This window comes from Triticum dicoccoides, chromosome 4B (assembly GCF_002162155.2).
Source record: "Triticum dicoccoides isolate Atlit2015 ecotype Zavitan chromosome 4B, WEW_v2.0, whole genome shotgun sequence".
In the NCBI taxonomy this organism is placed as follows: Eukaryota; Viridiplantae; Streptophyta; class Magnoliopsida; order Poales; family Poaceae; genus Triticum; species Triticum dicoccoides.
In genome coordinates, this window is record NC_041387.1 from 200,335,412 (window position 1) to 200,356,180 (window position 20,769).

Consider the following 20,769-nt stretch of genomic DNA (forward strand, 5'->3'; position numbering starts at 1 on the left):
TCCTGGGAGCTCGGTGGGAAAGTACTTGCTGGGCCTGATTTCCTCCAGTTGTTCTACTCTGTCGATGGTTCAACAGATGGTTGAGTTAATCGAAGCACAAAAGTACCTGGTTCCACAGGTAATTTGAAGGTAGCACGCTTCGACAGGTAGTCGGCGATGTCGTTCTCCACTCGGGGAACATGCTCCGCATGTATACTGTCAAAATGCTCCTCCATCTTCCTTACCTCATCCACGTAGGCCTCCATCAATGGGCTTTGATAATCCTAGTTGACTTGCCTGACAACAAGCTGTGAATCACCCCTGACGATGAGCTTCTTCATCCCAAGGTCTGCCGCGATCCTGAGACCGGCAAGCAATCCCTCGTATTCAGCAGTGTTGTCCGTCGACATCTCCCTGGGAAAGTGCATCTGGATTACATACTTGATGTGCTCTCCGGTGGGTGCGACGAGCAGCACACCAGCAACAGCGCCTTGCAGCAAGAAAGCCCTGTCAAAGTACATAATCCAGTTGCGACTTGTTTCCTTGTCGGGAAGAGTGGTCTCCTCGATATCTTCGTCGGGCATCGAGGTCCACTCTGCAATGAACTCTGCCAAGACTCTGCTCTGGATTGTCGAAGTACTATCAAACTTCAAACCAAAGCTCAACAGCTCCAAGGCCATTCCACAATCCTCCCGGTCGCACTCGGGTTATGCAGTATCCGTTGCAATGGGAGGCGGGTGACGACGGTGATCTCGTGTGCTTGGAAATAATGACGCAGCTTCCTCGAGGCCATAAGGAGGCCGAAGAGCAATTTTTGCACACCGGAGTACCTTGACCTAGCCCCTTGCAAGAGGGAGCGGACAAAGTAAACCAAGTGCTACATCATCTTCTTCTTCTGCACCACTTCATTTGGTTGCACATGTCCTGTCCCGCCGGCGTTAGACCCTGTCGGTGGCCTTGCCTTGCCGGTACCAGGCCCTGCCGAGGGGAGCTCTGGCTCGCCATCCGCCAGTCCTGCCATTGCCACTGCCCATTCATCGACCTCCCTCCGCGCCATCAGTGCGGCGCTGACCACTTGATTCGTTGCCGCCAGCTACAGCAACGGCGGCTCTTGTGGTTTAGGCGCAACCAGTATTGGTGTGGAGGAGAGGTATTTCTTGAAATCTTGCAGCGCTGCTTCGGCCTCTGGGGTCCATTCCATGGGGCCCGCCTTTTTCAAGATTCTGAAAAATGGAAGGGCACGCTCAGTAGACCTGGAGATGAATCTGCTCATGGCGGCGATGCAGCCAGTGAGCCGCTGCACATCCTTGATCCGTCTAGGCGCCTCAATCTGCTCAATGGCCTTGATCTTGTCTGGATTCGCCTCGATCCCACGCTGTGACACAAAGAACCCGAGAAGTTTTCCCGATGGAACGCCAAAGACACACTTCTCAGGATTCAGCTTGAGGTTGATCTTGCACAAATTTGCAAACGTCTCTTCCAAATCTTGTACAAGTGTTGCCTTGTCCTTGGTTTTGACAACTATGTAATCCATATAAGCTTCTATATTTCTATGTAGCTGGGGCTCAAAACTAGTTTGGACTGCTCTTGCAAACGTTGAGCGAGCACTCTTCAACCCGAAAATTTGCAATACGTACCACACGGGGTGATGAATGCTGTCTTCTCTTCATCTTCTGTCATCATGAAAATCTGGTGGTATCTCGAGTAGGCGTCAAGGAATGGTAACAAGTCACACCCGGCCGTGGAGTTAACAATCTGGTCAATGCGTGGCAACGGAAAAGAGTCTTTTGGACAGGCCTTATTGATATCTGTGTAATTTGTACACAGCCTCCCCTTCCCATTTGCCTTGCGCACCACCACCGGATTGGCCAACCACGTCGGATGGAGTACTCCTCTCACCAAACCTGCCACTTCCAGCTCCCTGATCTCTTATGTGATGAACTCCTTCCTTTCCAAATCTTGCTTCCTGACGTTTTGTTTGACGGGTCACGCATGAAGACAGATAACAAGATGGTGCTCAATCACCTCCTTTGGAACGCCGGGGATGACGGATGCTTGCCATGCAAACACATCGACATTCACCCACAGGAAAGTGATGAGCGCGCCATCCTATTTGCTATCGAGGGTCGAGCTTATGGTGAAAGCCCCTCCCGTGCCATCCTCCTTGACGGACACCCTCTTGGTCTCTGGTGGTGCAGCTCTGGATTTCTTGCTCTTGTCGGTAGAGCTTTCTTGCATGTCCTCGATGGGAGCACAACACTCCAAAGAGGTGCGTCTGCCAGAGTGGGCGCGAGAGTTCTTGCCGGTCTTCTTCCCTCCCTTGGATTCGACGGCAGGAGCAAGTGCCTTGGCGACAGTCGCTACAACTGCTTCCTGGTAGAGTTGGTCAGCGCAGATAAGCGCATCCTTCTTATCAGAGGGGACGGTGATGATGGTCATCGGCCAAGGCATCTTCAGCGTGCTATAGGCATAGTGTGACGCCGCCATGAACTTGTATAGTGCCGGGCGGCCGAGGATCCCATTGTAGGGCAAGGGGATCTCGGCTACATCAAAGACAATCCTCTCCGTCCTGTAGTTCAACTCGCCTCCAAATGTCACGGGCAGCGTGACCTGACCCCTCGGCTGACTCCTTCCCGGGCTAACCCCTTGAAACATGCCCGTCTCTTCGAGGTCTCCATCAGGAATCTGCATCCTTTTGATCACAACAGGGGAGAGCAAGTTCAGACCGGCCCCGCCGTCAACAAGCATCTTCGTCACCTTGAGATTGCGTATCTTTCATGAAACCAACAACGACAGACACCCGACCGTAGTTATGTGATCAGGGTGGTCTTCGGTGTCAAAAATGATAGGCGTGCTGGACCACTTCAGTGGCTTCTGAGCGTCGAATGATGGCTCCGCTGCTGTGATCTCACGCGCCCATCGCTTGAGCTGGCGGTGACAGGTGTGCAGCGAGGCGCCACCATCGATGCACATGGCCTCCGTAGCTTTCTGAAACTTGTGGTTGTCGTCCTCGTCGTCCTCGTCATGATCATCACATTCCTGCTTCTTGTCCCGGCCCCGGACAGGCCTCTCTTGCTTGTTATCCTTGCCATGACGGCCTCCTTGGCCGCCACGCTTCTTGCCGGATCCTTCGGCACCGTCCTGACCCTTCTCCTTGTCCCGCCTCTCATACTCAGCTTTTTGCTTCTCAGCAAGCAGCTCAACTTGTTGACAGTTCTGGAGGTCGTGGCCCTTGGTGCGGTGGATCTTGCCGTACTGCTTGTCGGAGCTTCCTGCCTTGTCGGTAGCCGCCAAGGCCCGACAAGCGGCGCACCTGACAATTTCCTTGCCGGGATCGTTTGCCTTGGCCTTCTTGGTAGCATCGGTGTCGTCGGACCCCTCGACGGCAAGCACGGCCTTGCCCTTGCGCTTTCTATTGCGGCGCCAACCCTTCTTGGTTGGGGCGGCGGTGTCTTCGTCTGTGGAGTCGGTTTCCGCACCAACGTCCTCGCCGGGGTACTTCCTCCCCTCTTCAGCTTGAGCACACCTATCGGCCAGAACATCAAGTTTGGCCACATCTTTGACCTTGTTCATCGCCAACTCTTCATGCATCTTGCAGTTGCACACATTTTGATGGAATGCGCTGATCACGATGGTGGGATGAACATCTGGGATGCTGTACTACACCCGGCTGAACCTCTGTATGTACTTGCGCATGTTTTCACCTTCTTTCTGGGTGTGACACAAATCCAACCAAGAAGAAATGGAATCCGCCGGCAAGTGCATTAAGTATGACATGACATTGGGATTAATTGCCAACGGGAAGTAATTGGCAAGCACCTTGTCGCCGCGGGCTCCAGCAGCTTGCATTGCGATGGTGTAGATGCTGAGGAACTTTGACGAATGAGTCTTGTCGTTGTACTTCTCGCCAACGTTGGGCTTGAAGGTGAGGTGGGAGCGCCACTGGAACTGCCGCAGCTCACGGGTAAAGGCTGGGCGACCCACCTCGTAGGGTAGGCCACCATAGCCTCCCGGTGACGGGTGGTCCATAATGGGCCCTGCTCGCCTATCTGACTGGTGGCACGTGTCGGATATCGGGTTCTGGCAAAACCCTTAAGGTTCGAACTCTGGGGTGCACACGAAGATCTTCTCCCTACTGAAACACGCCCACAACCTCGCCGCAATTCTAAGCTAGCACGATGAACAACACAAGAGACACGAGGTTTATACTGGTTCGGGCCACCGTTGTGGTGTAATACCCTAATCCAGTGTGTGGTGTGGTGGATTGCCTCTTGGGCTGATGATGAACAGTACAGAGGAAGAAAAGCCTCGCGAGGACCAGTGTTCTTGTGCTTGGTGGTGTGCTTGGGGAGGAATTGGTCAGTCTCTAAATTAGGTCCCCTCTCCACTATGGTGGCTAGCCCTATTTATAGAGGCCCTGGTTCTCTTCCCAAATATTGAGCTGGAAGGGAGCCAACAACGACCATTTTGAAAGGGGACAACTAGTACAAGCTATCCTGACTAAAGGTGGTCTTCGGCTGCCAAAGGCACTGGTGATGACACCGTCTTGGGCTCCATGGTAACCTCCATCCTAATGTCCTGCTGGTCTTGGTCTTGTTGCACCGATATGGAAACCTTTGCTTGATGCCTCGGTACTCCGCACCTGCGCTTGCCCCCTTTGCACCAAAGAGGAAACAAGGACACTGCGCAGGCTGGCGCCCGCCTGGTTTTGATCGTCATGGCTTGCGTCATGAGAACCTCGTGATGTACCCCTTGCCTTGATCTCTCCGCCTCCTCGTGAGCCTGCCTGGTGAGTCCGCCCCTAAGAAGGCCTTGTCTCGTCCGCCCCGCGAGGCTTGGCCCCTCGCGAGGGTCTTGAGCTTTGGGTTGATGAAGAAGGGCCATAGTGGGCCACTGCTGAGCTACGCTGCAGGATGCAGGCAGGCAAGTCTAGGGACCCCTGTTCCCAGAACACCGACATTAGCCCCCGGGCCCAAGGCGTTCTCGGACTTGGCTTAGCAGCAAAGCCAATGGGAAAGTGTGGAGCGCCACGGGCCCCAACAGCCTGCGGCCTTGGTCGCCGCGTGGCGGTTGGTTGGACGTGGGCGTCTCCGGTTCCCCACACTGCCTCGGCAACTACCCGATTTGACAAGTCCTTGCTGCATGCTAAAAGAGTCATCATTACCTGTGATTGTGGAGGCCGACGGTTGGCCTCCCTTGGGCTATAAGTATGGACTGGCAAGAGCCCCCTTGGTCCATCTTTTCTTGCTCCGCCTGCTTGTTCCCCCTGCTCCACCTCCGTTCTCTACACCAATGGCGCCGATCCGCCGGTTCTCAGCCGAAGAGAAAGGGAAGGCCCCCTGGGAGGGGCCTGCTCCGCTCCTGCCGAAGAAACGGCCGGTCCCGTGCCACCGCGACGAGGTTGCGAGGCTGGAGATGAAGAGGCCTTGGTACAAGCGGCCACCTCCTAGGTTCCCGCTACCCCTGTACGCCCGGGGTGAGGGCCCTGGAGAAAGGGACGATGAGCGACGCCGCCCGCGCCGCAGGCGAGGTCGACGAGCCATGGCGACGCGCACCGTTGCTCCTGGAGTCCACGCCGCGGACTCCTCTCGCGAGCTAGTGCTCCACGCTGTGATGCCTCCAAGCACCTGGATCTGCTTCCCTCCATTCTTCGCCTTCAAGATGCCGCCGAGGGGGCCTCTCGAGCCAAGAAGATCAGCAAGGCAGCTCGCTGCGCAGGTGTCATCGATGCTTTGCAGTGCACCGGGGCAAGCGCCATCGGGCATGCCGGGCTGGCTACGCTCACTGGGGAGGAAGAGGGTTCCCGTCTAGAGCAGGTCTCCAGAGGACGGTGCACCTGGCCCCACGGTGGGCGCCAAATGTCGGGTGGTAGGTACGACATATGCCAACGGATGGCTTATCATTGTGGGAGCCAGTAAGACATCGTCGGTGCCTGGAAACGGGATAAGGCGAAGACATGCACGCCGGCGGATCTTACCTAGGTTGGGGGCTCTCCGTGGAGATAATGCCCCTACTCCTGCTTTGCGGGGTCTTTCGCATGATCACTAGATTGATAAGAAGCTACAAGAGGCTCCTTGAGCTGTTCGGTGGAAGGAGGAAGAAGGGCAAGGCTAGCTCTCTCCTCTCCCTATGGTAGTGTCAAAAACTCTCTAAGATCAACCCTTTGCATGGGTGTCCCGGGGCATTTATATAGGCCTACCCCCTGGGGGTACAATGGTAATCTGGCCTGGGTGTGGGCCCAGGCTGTCAGCGTCTACGTCCGCCGGCTTCTGGGGCCCGCCGACTGGTGGGTCCCGCCGGCTACCGGCTCCACCGCTTCGGGGGTCTTGTCGGGGGCTGGTTACTGTCGCCTCGCCTCTGATGACGAGGGCTTTGTCGAGGTACGCATGGCTACAGTGCCGCCGCCTTGCGGGCGCTCACTGTAGCCTTACCTCATCTTGTCTGCTTGATGGTGCGCGCGCCCAGGGGAGGGGAGCAAGCCAGCTGCAGGAAGCTGGCCTGTCCTTAGGCCGGCTAGGGGAGGCCAAGCGGCCTTCGGATGTCTCTCTGACCGAAGGAGCCCGCCGCTTCTAGGCCGTACCAGCGGCTCGTCATGGATGGCGTCATGATTCGCATGGCAGCAGTGCCTCGACGGACAGGAGATGTCCGCCCTGTACGGCATACTGTAGCCATGCTTGCTCCGAGATTCGGGGGTGGCAGGGTCCACTGTAGCCACGCCCCGTCTCGTCACTGTTATGGGGGGTTGACTATAGGGTACGGCCCATGGCCGCCTGCCATGGGCCGGCTTTCTCGGAGCCGGTCCTTCATGGACCGGCTTTCTTGGAGCCGGCCCTTCATGGGCCGGCTTTCTTGGAGCCGGCCCTGTTGTGGCGTCCCCCGAAGATTGTTTACGGCCGGGCCGCCTTCCGCTAGTCGGCCTAAGCGATAGCCGGCCGGAAGAAGGCGGCCTCGTGTCTTGGGCGCCTCAAGGCTCCGTTGGCCCATTGTTTGTTCTGAGGGCCAAAGGGAGCCAGTTAGGCTACCCGTGGCCATTTACTCCGACACTCTACGGCATATTTCCTTCAGTCTACCACTTGCACTAGAGTCAATAATCTTGATTACATAGTAATGATTCTAACACCCATGGAGCTTTGGTGTTGATCATGTTTTGCTGGTGGAAGAGGCTTTGTCAACGGGTCTACAACATTCAGATCTGTGTGTATCTTGCAAATCTCTATGTCACCTTCTGACACTTGATGACGGATGGAAATGAAGCGTCTCTTGTTGTGCTTGGTTCTCTTGTGAAATCTGAATTCCTTTGCCAAGGCAATTGCACCAGTATTGTCACAAAAGATTTGCATTGGACCCGATGCACTAGGTATGACACCTAGATCGGTGTCGGTGGAAAACGACACCTATGGGATCACTGGAATCCCTACTACGGTCGACGGGCGCGAGGTTATGGAAAGAGCGGGTCTAGGAGCCAGCACAAAGATCGTTTACCAAGGTTTGGGCCGCGAGGTTGCGTAATACCCTAATGCTACTTTGGTGTATATTTGAGTGTTCTGAATGCCTCCTTAGTATGCCTCGGACCTCCTTTTATAGAAAAAGGGGACGCCATAGTGGGACACAGGAGGTGGAAAGGTGTACAGTGGCTGAGTCTATCCTCTGGCACCGTCGGACAAACGCATTTAATCCGCTGCTGACGTGCCCTTCTTGCTTTATCGGGGATGGCAAGGAAGCTCGTCCCAGCTGTCGCCGCCTCACATGGCTCCGACGTGCGTCCGAGCTGACGAGGTGTTGCAGTGCCAAGCTGGCTGGCTGCTGGGCTAGTGCGGTGGCAGAGTCTTCTCGAAGATCTGCATGCCACCATGTAGGTGCTTGCCGAGTCGGTCTAGAGGCCGCACGTCGCCATGCAGGTGCTCGCCTAGCTAGCTGAGCTGGCAGATGCATGGGAACGGCGGTGGAGTCTTGGCAGATGTGGGCATGGCCGCGGCCCCGCTGATGTTGGCACCTGTAATGGCACACTACAGGTGCGCCACTAGCACCACACCATTAGATTTTTTCTAATGGCGCACCTGTGGTGCGCCATTAGTATCTGGTATACTAATGGCGCACCGCTGGTGCGCCATTAGTAACAATTTTTTTTAGAAAAATCAGAATTTGTTTTAAGAAAAAAATTCAATTTTTTTTCTTAATCTCAGGTCACTATGGCTTAATATCGGGTCAATATGCTTAATCTCAGGTCAAATCACACTCCGTGGTCAAACTTCCCAAAAGGTCACCCATCCTCACACTACTCCAGCCCAAGCACGCTTAACTTCAGAGTTCTATCCAACCCCAGCAACAACTCACTTCACAGGCACTTGTTGATATATCTAGCATATCAATCCTATTATACCTTGTTGATGTCTAGGACTTTCTTCATGTTCATGACTACGATGAAATTTGGAAAAATATTTCAAACTTCCCGGTCATATTACGTATCATTTTTTGAAAAAAAAAAAAAATTCAAAACCAATTTTTTTTCTGTTACTTGTGGCGCACCACATCCACGGTGCGCCACTAGTAAGTTTGAAATTTTTTGAATTACTTTTCTCTAGATCTTGAAATCCCCGTAAATTTTTTTCTGTTAGGTTTTTGGGGATTTTGAAAATGTTAAATTCGGATGTAACTTTTGGAGTAGATGAGTTTTCATATACAAAACTTTTTAATCCGAGTTCGTATGCAAAAGTTATGCCCATTTTACAAATTTCCAGAGAGATTTTGCAACTAAAGTCGAAATTCATATTTCTAAATTTTCCCAACAACTAGACCACATATCACATGGGAAACTTATTTTCTTTTATTTTTTTGACATTTTTATCATTTTCTTTTATTTTTTTTAAAACTGAAAAGGCGGTCCACTGGAGGGGGGGGTGCATTCGGTGGAATTTTTGGGCCAAGTTAGTAATGGCGCACGGCGGGAGTGGTGCGCCTTTACTAGTTCAACTAGTAATGGCGCACCACTCCCACGGTGCGCCATTACTAGTTTTGAAAAAAAATTTAAAAAAATTGAATTTTTTTTTACTAGTGGCGCACCGTGGATGTGGTGCGCCATTACTAGTTAAAACTAGTAATGGCGCACTATCCCCTGGTGCGCCATTACTAGTTTTAAAAAAAAACTAAAAAAATTTGAAATTTCGTTTTACTAATGGCGCACCGTGGATGTGGTGCGCCATTACTAGTTTAACGAGTAATGGCGCACTATCCCCTGGTGTGCCATTAGTAGTTTTGAAAAAAATAAAAAAAAGTGTTACTAATGGCTCACCAGGGATGTGGTGCGCCATTAGTATTTGGACACTAATGGCGCACCAACACATGGTGCGCCATTAGTATATAGTAGTGGCGCACCACATGTCTGGTGCGCCATTAGTGTCCATTTCATCTATAGCCCTTTTCCTAGTAGTGCCATCATCTGCATCGCCAGCTCCTTGAACTTCTCAGGCTTGTCGCCTTGGGCGGCTGGCGTGGGAAGGCTGGAGAAGACGAAGAAGGTGGGTGGCGGGCCGTCAAGCCGGAGTACGATGGCACCAATGCCTTCGTCTAGTATTGCCTGCCCGCTGCCTCATCTTTCGGCTCTTCTCCCAGCACCATCAGCACCAACCCTCTTCCGGATGGCCACCGGGATGTTCTCTTGGTGTCTTCTACTGCTCGTACCTCGCCTAGGCACTCCTTGTTCCCTCCTGCCATCTTGTTTCATTTCCTGGGGAGAGGGACAAGAAAGGGATTACGGGCATCTTATCTCTTTTTAGTTTTTGAGCCTACGGGCACTTGTCAGATTTAAACCTTGTAATCCCCTTGCTCATGTTTACATTTCGTACGAACTGTACCTATATGGGGCGTATTAATGAAAAAAGGGTGCTTGCTGGGTTCTTTGTGCATGAGCGAAGCCCATGCCAAGGAATGAATCCTTGTTATTTTTGAGATAAACATTGTCGCCCGGCAACAGGCCTTGCCGTCCCCTTAATTCATTCGACCATACTCACGCTTTTGGCGGAGGCAGGGGCGAAGTAGGGTTAGGCCCTTCGTTTGCTTACTATTCACCATGACTACAACCAAGTTCCGACCCAGGGATTGGGTACAGGAAAAGGGAAGCATGGTGGCCTAGGAATAAAACGTCCCAATTCCATACGAAATTGCACAACAGGGGATAAAGGACTTATCTGAATCTGCAGCCCCCCGACAACCTTGGCTTGCTGTGGTTGGAACCTTGTGTCTGAAACCCCCGGCAACCTTGGCTTGCTAGGACCGGAGCACCGACTTGTTCTCTTTCTTCCAAATAGCTCTGTAGGAATGTACATGTACCCTTGCGAACCAAAGAGGACAGAAAGCAACAGAGAGACTCACACTCGACCTCTATGCTAGGGGTTAGTCACACCTAAGCACTATCAACCCTAACCGAGGGAGAGACTCAACCTAGCATGCATGTTATAACTTAGGGTGCTAGTGCTTCATTTATTTATGCTCAGAGTCTGCGCGTGGCTTTGTACAGAGGGTTACATGCCTTGCCGGCAAGGATTGTACAAAAGGTGGTCTGCCGGGGGGCCCGGCAACCGCGCCTTATGGGTAAAACTTGCAAAGTTGTTAGATGTTCGAGGAGTTGCTCACTTGAATGGCATCTTTGGTCTCCAGGCGGACTGCGCCGGGCCTGGGTGACTCGTATTACCCAATAAAGGCCTTCCCACTTTGGCGTCAACTTGTTGGAATTCTTGGCTGATTGAACGTGCCGAAGAACAAGGTCTCATTCCTCAAAGCTTCGTGCATTAACCTTGCTGCTATGGTAGCGGCGCAAGGCTTGCTGGCAGCACGCTGCTCTCACAGCCACCGGAAGACGATCTTCCTCGAGAAGCATTGCGTCATCTTGCCGCAGTCGCTCTTGCTCAAGCTCGTCATAAGCGAGCACTCGAGGTGACCCGTATGTGAGTTCCTGGGGAGAACTGCCTCTGCCCCATATACCAGGGCAAAGGGTGTCTGGCCGGTGGGTCGATTTGGCGTCATTCTGATCGACCAAAGAACCACCAAAAACTCATCAATCCAGCGCCTTCGACTCTTGTGCAGCCTGTCAAAAGTCTTTGTCCTCAGGCCTCACAGTACTTCAGCATTTTCCCTCTCTGCCTGGCCATTGCTCCGTGGGTGCGCCATGGAAGTAAAACAGACCTTGCTGCCCAGGTCTTTGATGTATTGCATGAAGGTGCGGCTTGTGAACTGTGTGCCATTGCCGGTGTTGACTCTGTTTTGCACACCAAAACGGCAGACTAGCCCCATGAAGAATTTGACGGCTGACTGCGTTGTCACCTTCCTCACTGCTTCCACCTCCAGCCACTTTGTGAACTTGTCGATTGCAACATACAATTACTCAAAGCCCCCGACAACATGGGGGAAAGGGCCCAGTATGTTGAGCCCCCAGACCGAAAACGGCCAGGAGAGAGGGGTTGTTTGAAGGGCTTGAGCTGGCTGATGATGCTTCTTTGAATGGAACTGACACATTTCCCACTTGGTTACTAGTGCCATTGCATCCTGGAGGGTAGTGGGCCAGAAGAAATATTGTGGGAAGGCTTTGCTGGCAAGGTACCTCGACCCTATGTGGGAGCCACATATGGCTCCATGTATCTCTGCCAATAGCTCTAGTCCTTCCTCCCGGGAATGCACTTCAATTTCACTCCGTTCGATCTTTTTCTGTAGAGAACGTTGTCAACGAACTGATACATGGCAGACCGACGGGCTACTTTCTCCGCTTCTTCCTGCTCCTCAAGAAGCTCCCCTGTTTGGAGGAATCAAACGGTATGTTGTGCCCATGCCGGAGCCTGGGGCTCGACGGCAACGACTAAAGGCATTTCCTTTGCCATGGGAGCGGTTGTCTCTATAGCCAGGGCTTGACACCCTGTCGGAGTCGGTTGCCCCATGGCAGGCTCGGTGTCCACGGCAACATCTTTGCCAATGGTTCCTGGGAGCTCGGTGGGAAAGTACTTGCTGGGCCTGATTTCCTCCAGTTTTTCTACTCTGTCGATGGTTCAACAGATGGTTGAGTTAATCGAAGAACAAAAGTACCTGGTTCCACAGGTAATTTGAAGGTAGCGCGCTTCGACAGGTAGTCGGCGATGTCGTTCTCCACTCGGGGAACATGCTCCGCATGTATACTGTCAAAATGCTCCTCCAGCTTCCTTACCTCATCCACGTAGGCCTCCATCAATGGGCTTTGATAATCCTAGTTGACTTTCCTGACAACAAGCTGTGAATCACCCCTGACGATGAGCTTCTTCATCCCAAGGTCTGCCGCGATCCTGAGACCGGCAAGCAATCCCTCGTATTCAGCAGTGTTGTCCGTCGACATCTCCCTGGGAAAGTGCATCTGGATTACATACTTGATGTGCTCTCCGGTGGGTGCAACGAGCAGCACACCAGCAACGGCGCCTTGCAGCGAGAAAGCCCCGTCAAAGTACATAATCCAGTTGCGACTTGTTTCCTTGTCGGGAAGAGTGGTCTCCTCGATCTCTTCGTCGGGCGTCGAGGTCCACTCTGCAATGAACTCTGCCAAGACTCTGCTCTGGATTGTCGAAGTACTATCAAAATTCAAACCAAAGCTCAACAGCTCCAAGGCCATTCCACAATCCTCCCGGCCGCACCCGGGTTATGCAGTATCCGTTGCAATGGGAGGCGGGTGACGACGGTGATCTCGTGTGCTTGGAAATAATGATGCAGCTTCCTCGAGGCCATAAGGAGACCGAAGAGCAATTTTTGCACACCGGAGTACCTTGACCTAGCCCCTTGCAAGAGGGAGCGGAAAAAGTAAGCCAGGTGCTACATCATCTTCTTCTTCTGCACCACTTCATTTGGTTGCGCATGTCCTGTCCCGCCGGCGTCAGACCCTGTCGGTGGCCTTGCCTTGCCGGTACCAGGCCCTGCCGAGGGGAGCTCTGGCTCGCCATCCGCCAGTCCTGCCATTGCCACTGCCCATTCATCGACCTCCCTCGGCGCCATCAGTGCGACGCTGACCACTTGATTCGTTGCCGCCAGCTACAGCAACAGCGACTCTTGTGGTTTAGGCGCAACCAGTATCGGTGTGGAGGAGAGGTATTTCTTCAAATCTTGCAGCGCTGCTTCGGCCTCTGGGGTCCATTCCATGGGGCCCGCCTTTTTCAAGATTCTGAAAAATGGAAGGGCACGCTCAGTAGACCTGGAGATGAATCTGCTCATGGCGGCGATGCAGCCAGTGAGCCGCTGCACATCCTTGATCCGTCTAGGCGCCTCAATCTTCTCAATGGCCTTGATCTTGTCTGGATTCGCCTCGATCCCACGCTGTGACACAAAGAACCCGAGAAGTTTTCCCGATGGAACGCCAAAGACACACTTCTCAGGATTCAGCTTGAGGTTGATCTTGCACAAATTTGCAAACGTCTCTTCCAAATCTTGTACAAGTGTTGCCTTGTCCTTGGTTTTGACAACTATGTAATCCATATAAGCTTCTATATTTCTATGTAGCTGGGGCTCAAAACTAGTTTGGACTGCTCTTGCAAACGTTGAGCGAGCACTCTTCAACCCGAAAATTTGCAATACGTACCACACGGGGTGATGAATGCTGTCTTCTCTTCATCTTCTGTCATCATGAAAATCTGGTGGTATCTCGAGTAGGCGTCAAGGAATGGTAACAAGTCACACCCGGCCGTGGAGTTAACAATCTGGTCAATGCGTGGCAACGGAAAAGAGTCTTTTGGACAGGCCTTATTGATATCTGTGTAATTTGTACACAGCCTCCCCTTCCCATTTGCCTTGCGCACCACCACCGGATTGGCCAACCACGTCGGATGGAGTACTCCTCTCACCAAACCTGCCACTTCCAGCTCCCTGATCTCTTATGTGACGAACTCCTTCCTTTCCAAATCTTGCTTCCTGACATTTTGTTTGACGGGTCACGCATGAAGACAGACAACAAGATGGTGCTCAATCACCTCCTTTGGAACGCCGGGGATGACGGATGCTTGCCATGCAAACACATCGACATTCACCCGCAGGAAAGTGATGAGCGCGCCATCCTATTTGCTATCGAGGGTCGAGCTTATGGTGAAAGCCCCTCCCGTGCCATCCTCCTTGACGGACACCCTCTTGGTCTCTGGTGGTGCAGCTCTGGATTTCTTGCTCTTGTCGGTAGAGCTTTCTTGCATGTCCTCGATGGGAGCACAACACTCCAAAGAGGTGCGTCTACCAGAGTGGGCGCGAGAGTTCTTGCCGGTCTTCTTCCCTCCCGGGGATTCGACGGCAGGCGCAAGTGCCTTGGCGACAGTCGCTACAACTGCTTCCTGGTAGAGTTGGTCAGCGCAGATAAGCGCATCCTTCTTATCAGAGGGGACGGTGATGATGGTCATCGGCCAAGGCATCTTCAGCGTGCTATAGGCGTAGTGTGACGCCGCCATGAACTTGTATAGTGCCGGGCGGCCGAGGATCCCGTTGTAGGGCAAGGGGATCTCGGCTACATCAAAGACAATCCTCTCCGTCCTGTAGTTCAACTCGCCTCCAAATGTCACGGGCAGCGTGACCTTACCCCTCGGCTGACTCCTTCCCGGGCTGACCCCTTGAAACATGCCCGTCTCTTCGAGGTCTCCATCAGGAATCTGCATCCTTTTGATCACAACAGGGGAGAGCAAGTTCGGACCGGCCCCGCCTTCAACAAGCATTTTCGTCACCTTGAGATTGCGTATCGTTGATGAAACCAACAACGACAGACACCCGACCGTAGTTATGTGATCAGGGTGGTCTTCGGTGTCAAAAATGATAGGCGTGCTAGACCACTTCAGTGGCTTCTGAGCGTCGAATGATGGCTCCGCTGCTGTGATCTCACGCGCCCATCGCTTGAGCTGGCGGTGACAAGTGTGCAGCGAGGCGCCACCATCGATGCACATGGCCTCCGTAGCTTTCTGAAACTTGTGGTTGTCGTCCTCGTCGTCCTCGTCATGATCATCATATTCCTGCTTCTTGTCGCGGCCCCAGGCAGGCCTCTCTTGCTTGTTATCCTTGCCATGACGGCCTCCTTGGCCGCCACGCTTCTTGCCGGATCCTTCGGCACCGTCCTGACCCTTCTCCTTGTCCCGCCTCTCATACTCAGCTTTTTGCTTCTCAGCAAGCAGCTCAACTTGTTGACAGTTCTGGAGGTCGTGGCCCTTGGTGCGGTGGATCTTGCAGTACTGCTTGTCGGAGCTTCCTGCCTTGTCGGTAGCCGCCAAGGCCCGACAAGCGGCGCACCCGACAATTTCCTTGCCGGGATCGTTTGCCTTGGCCTTCTTGGTAGCATCGGTGTCGTCGGACCCCTCGACGGCAAGCACGGCCTTGCCCTTGCGCTTTCTATTGCGGCGCCGACCCTTCTTGGTTGGGGCGGCGGTGTCTTCGTCTGTGGAGTCGGTTTCCGCACCAGCGTCCTCGCCGGGGTACTTCCTCCCCTCTTCAGCTTGAGCACACCTATCGGCCAGAACATCAAGTTTGGCCACATCTTTGACCTTGTTCATCGCCAACTCTTCATGCATCTTGCAGTTGCACACATTTTGATGGAATGCGCTGATCATGATGGTGGGATGAACATCTGGGATGTTGTACTACACCCGGCTGAACCTCTGTATGTACTTGCGCATGTTTTCACCTTCTTTCTGGGTGTGACACAAATCCGACCAAGAAGAAATGGAATCCGCCGGCAAGTGCATTAAGTATGACATGACATTGGGCTTAAGTGCCAACGAGAAGTAATTGGCAAGCACCTTGTCGCCGCGGGCTCCAGCAGCTTGCATTGCGATGGTGTAAATGCTGAGGAACTTTGACGAATGAGTCTTGTCGTTGTACTTATCGCCAACGTTGGGCTTGAGGTGAGGTGGGAGCACCACTGGAACTGCCGCAGCTCACGGGTAAAGGCTGGGCGACCCACCTCGTAGGGTAGGCCACCATAGCCTCCCGGTGACGGGTGGTCCATAATGGGCCCTGCTCGCCTATCTGACTGGTGGCACGTGTCGGATATCGGGTTCTGGCAAAACCCTTAAGGTTCGAACTCTGGGGTGCACACGAAGATCTTCTCCCTACTGAAACACGCCCACAACCTCGCCGCAATTCTAAGCTAGCACGATGAACAACACAAGAGACACGAGGTTTTTACTGGTTCGGGCCACCGTTGTGGTGTAATACCCTAATCCAGTGTGTGGTGTGGTGGATTGCCTCTTGGGCTGATGATGAACAGTACAGAGGAAGAAAAGCCTCGCGAGGACCAGTGTTCTTGTGCTTGGTGGTGTGCTTGGGGAGGAATTGGTCAGTCTCTAAATTAGGTCCCCTCTCCACTATGGTGGCTAGCCCTATTTATAGAGGCCCTGGTTCTCTTCCCAAATATTGAGCTGGAAGGGAGCCAACAACGACCATTTTGAAAGGGGACAACTAGTACAAGATATCCTGACTAAAGGTGGTCTTCGGCTGCCAAAGGCACTGGTGATGACACCGTCTTGGGCTCCATGGTAACCTCCATCCTAACGTCCTCCTGGTCTTGGTCTTGTTGCACCGATATGGAAACCTTTGCTTGATGCCTCGGTACTCCGCACCTGCGCTTGCCCCCTTTGCACCAAAGAGGAAACAAGGACACTGCGCAGGCTGGCGCCCGCCTGGTTTTGATCGTCATGGCTTGCGTCATGAGCACCTCGTGATGTACCCCTTGCCTTGATCTCTCCGCCTCCTCGTGAGCCTGCCTGGTGAGGCCGCCCCTAAGAAGGCCTTGTCTCGTCCGCCCCGCGAGGCTTGGCCCCTCGCGAGGGTCTTGAGCTTTGGGTTGATGAAGAAGGGCCATAGTGGGCCACTGCTGAGCTACGCTGCAGGATGCAGGCAGGCAAGTCTGGGAACCCCCGTTCCCAGAACGCCGACATTAGCCCCCGGGCCCAAGGCGTTCTCGGACTTGGCTTAGCAGCAAAGCCAATGGGAAAGTGTGGCGCGCCACGGGCCCCAACAGCTTGTGGCCTTGGTCGCCGCATGGCGGTTGGTTGGACGTGGGCGTCTCCGGTTCCCCATGCTGCCTCAGCAACTACCCGATTTGACAAGTCCTTGCTGCATGCTAAAAGAGTCATCATTACCTGTGATTGTGGAGGCCGACGGTTGGCCTCCCTTGGGCTATAAGTATGGACTGGCAAGAGCCCCCGTGGTCCATCTTTTCTTGCTCCGCCTGCTTCTTCCCCCTGCTCCACCTCCGTTCTCTACACCAATGGCACCGATCCGCCGGTTCTCAGCCGAAGAGAAAGGGAAGGCCCCCTGGGAGGGGCCTGCTCCGCTTCCGCCGAAGTAACGGCCGGTCCCGTGCCACCGCGACGAGGTTGCGAGGCCGGAGATGAAGAGGCCTTGGTACAAGCGGCCACCTCCTAGGTTCCCGCCACCCCTGTACGCCCGGGGTGAGGGCCCTGGAGAAAGGGACGACGAGCGACGCCGCCCGTGCCACAGGCGAGGTCGACGAGCCATGGCGACACGCACCGTTGCTCCTGGAGTCCACGCCGCGGACTCCTCTCGCGAGCTAGTGCTCCATGCTGTGATGCCTCCAAGCACCTGGATCTGCTTCCCTCCATTCTTCGCCTTCAAGATGCCGCCGAGGGGGCCTCTCGAGCTTTGGCTGCAGCATGCCGACTGCGGTGCTCCATCGACCGGAGCAGAGGTGGAAGTCGTCGCTCCGGGCAATGTCTTCATGACCCGAGGCTGGGGCGAGGTTACCCGGGTCTGCCGGCCAGGGGGCGCCCTCGTGATTCATTTCGAATACGATGGCGCCTCCTTGATGCTCTTCAAGGTGTTCGACGAGGAAGGACACCGGCTGGAGTACTTCCCTAGGGGAGGCAGCTAGGACATCATTATGGCAGGGGCTAGGCCAGCCACCCGCTTCCCCAACGGCTCCTCTAGCAGCAGCGATGATGCTTGGGAGTCCAGCGACTCTCCCGAGCTCTTCGTTACTCTGGAGACGAGCGAGGACAGCTACGTGCCCCCGAGCTCGTGTTGTGCCCTGAGCAAGACGGCTGCATCAGGCTGCCGGCGCAGCTGATCTGGGTGGGGTTGGCGTCGGTCTCCCGTGGCCCATTGTTGATTATGGCGTCGTCCATGGAGGCGCGTGTAGTTAGGGATCCTTAGGGTTCGTGTCTTTTGTTCCTTGCGAGGAATCGAGAAAACACCCCGTGGGGGCATGTAAAGGGTCCGTGATGTCTTTTGTTGATATTATCCTTATTATGAAGCGGTGTGAACACTTGTCCTATCCCTGCTTGGTTACCCCTTTCTAACCTCGCGACGAATTGGTGCTCTACGCTGACAGGTCCCGGTCCCTAGGCAGGCTCCAGCCGTCGCTGGTATGCCAGGTCGCGATGCTGTGGTCAAGGCAAGGAGTTGAGAGGCCCGAGGTCCAGTAAGAGCCCCTGAGGCGCGATGCTCAGGAGGTCCCCTTTAGCGCACAAGAAGCCGCCGAAAGATGAGAAAGGAAGGCAACATTGCCGTCACGGAGACGTATTAGGCGGAGATTCTGTGTCGCATCAATTAGCTATTCTAGGAGCGAAACTTATCTCGAAAACATGGAGTCGTTTCTTCGTGTTGCGCCGGACTTGTACGTCGGCAGCTGGGATGTAGCTGGGTTAGGCCCGCGCGAGCTTCCCCTCTCTTCCCCACACTCTCCTTGGTGCTCTACGTCCTCAGGTCCCGGCCCTCGAGCGAGCTCAGCCGCCGCTGGTATGCCAGGTCACGATGCCGTGGATAAGGCCATGGGGTGAGAGCTAGAGAGCCAGTAAGAGCTCTTGTGTCGTGATGCTCAGGAGCCCCCTTTCAACGCGCAAGAGGATCACGCGGGAAAGGGGTAGAAAGATCTCGTGGTGCCACCCGCTTTAGACCTCAGGGGGTTTCTGTAAACCAACACGAGAAAAGCACAGGTTGCCATTACGATTGGCGACCGACCATTGGTTGCTCCGAGAGAGTGGTGAGGGCACTGAGGGCCTGGTAAGGCGACACATGCCGGGCTGCCGCGGGCCAGAGCTCGACCACTCAGATTTGTCGATGTTGCAGGGATGGACCCATGCGCAAACACTGTGCCAGCGCGAGCGGATTCAAAGGTAGGTGTCAATCGAGCAGGCGATAATCACATGCAGGATAAGCCTGAAGGCAAATAAACTTAGATAAATGTAGGAGGGATACAGGCCACTGGGCCAGGCCCGAGTGGCTTGGGAATGATGCAGCCCGAGGGGCGCCCCCAGTAAGGTAAACTAAAGACATAAGCAAAAGGGATACATGCCGCAGGGACGGACCCACGCGACCTGGGAATGATGCAGCCCTGAGGGTGCTCCCAGCTGGAATGAACTCGGAAGATGTCACCTGGTACCATTGTAGAGGGGGTGTTGGAGTAGTTGAAGGTGCACGGTGAAGAGGCCGATCCTCACGAGCCACCGGAGCCCTGAGCCTCGGGAGGCTCTGGGGGTCTAGGCGGTTCCTCGAGGACCATCTCCATCTCCACCAGGACCGCGCGATGCCTGGCCTCTTGAGCCACCAGAATGCTCCGTAGATGGCGGTGGTGAGTAGCAGCCGCGTTCGGTAGGCTGAAAGACATGCGAACGTAGCTGTGTGGCGGACCCTCGCAATGCCCCATACGCGAAGGCTAGAGGCGCTCCTGAGATGCGGCTCGGTTGATCCCTGGAAACCGATGCAGACGTGCAGCCCGCCATCCTCGCCTGGATGGGGAGATACACCAGGCAGACGGTGGACGTCGCGCATGGCTCTTGCTTCCTGAAGCTCCTCAGTGGCCTTGGTGATGAACTCCTGAGGGTTGGGCTTTCCACGCCCCATGCCTTCCTGAGGGGAACATGCCACGAAGCACGCCTCCAAGTGGTGCCCGAACGCCTCCCTTGTGATTTTGGCAAAGTATGAGGCCCTCCAGAAGAGAGCCTCCGTGCCCTGCCCGAGGAGGGCGCCGGGCGCGCCTTCCTATGCGATGGAGGGAGGCACCCCTTCCATGGGCACGGATCCTGATGCGACTTCTCCTGAGATGCCAACCTCCTGCAGCCTTGAGCTGGGCATTGTCTTCTTCTTCTTGGGGACTGCCTCAGGAGGGTTCTCGCCCTTGCTGTCTGAGTCCTTGATTGATCCAGCTTGGATGGCGTGCTCGAGAGAGCACACCACATCTTTTTCTTTGCAGGGGACTATGATGATTCCGCCGCTTCCTGGCATCTTGAGGACATTGTATCCATGGTGGGTCACCGCCATGAACTTATCCAGGGCTAGATACCCGAGGATGGCATTGTATGGCAGGCGAATGTGGGAGATGTCAAAGTCGATGAGCTCGGTGTGGTCGTTGTTGCGCTGCCCGAAAGCGACAGGGAGGCAGACCTACCCTATCGGGGTGGTCGAGCCATCAGTAACTCCTGAGAAAGGCTTGGTAGGCTGGAGTAGATCATATGGCACTTGAAGGTTGTTGAACATCTCGACGGGCAGAATGTTGAGTCCTGCGCCGCCATCGATGAGGATCCTGGTAACTTGGACCTTGTTGATGACTAGGGAACAAAACATTGGGAGGACGCCAGCTGTAGCTGCACACTTGAGTTGATCTGCTGAGCTGAAAGTGATAGCGCACTTGGTCCACCTGAGCGGGCGTGTGGCCTCGAGCTTGGGAAGGACTACATTCACCTCGTGAGGAAACTGCTTGAAGATGACCTGAGAGGCTAGGGCCTGAGCACCGCCCAAGATGCAAGCGATGGCATGTAGCTCCTGGAAGCCCCTAGCCCACTCGTCCTGGTGGTAGTCATCATTCCT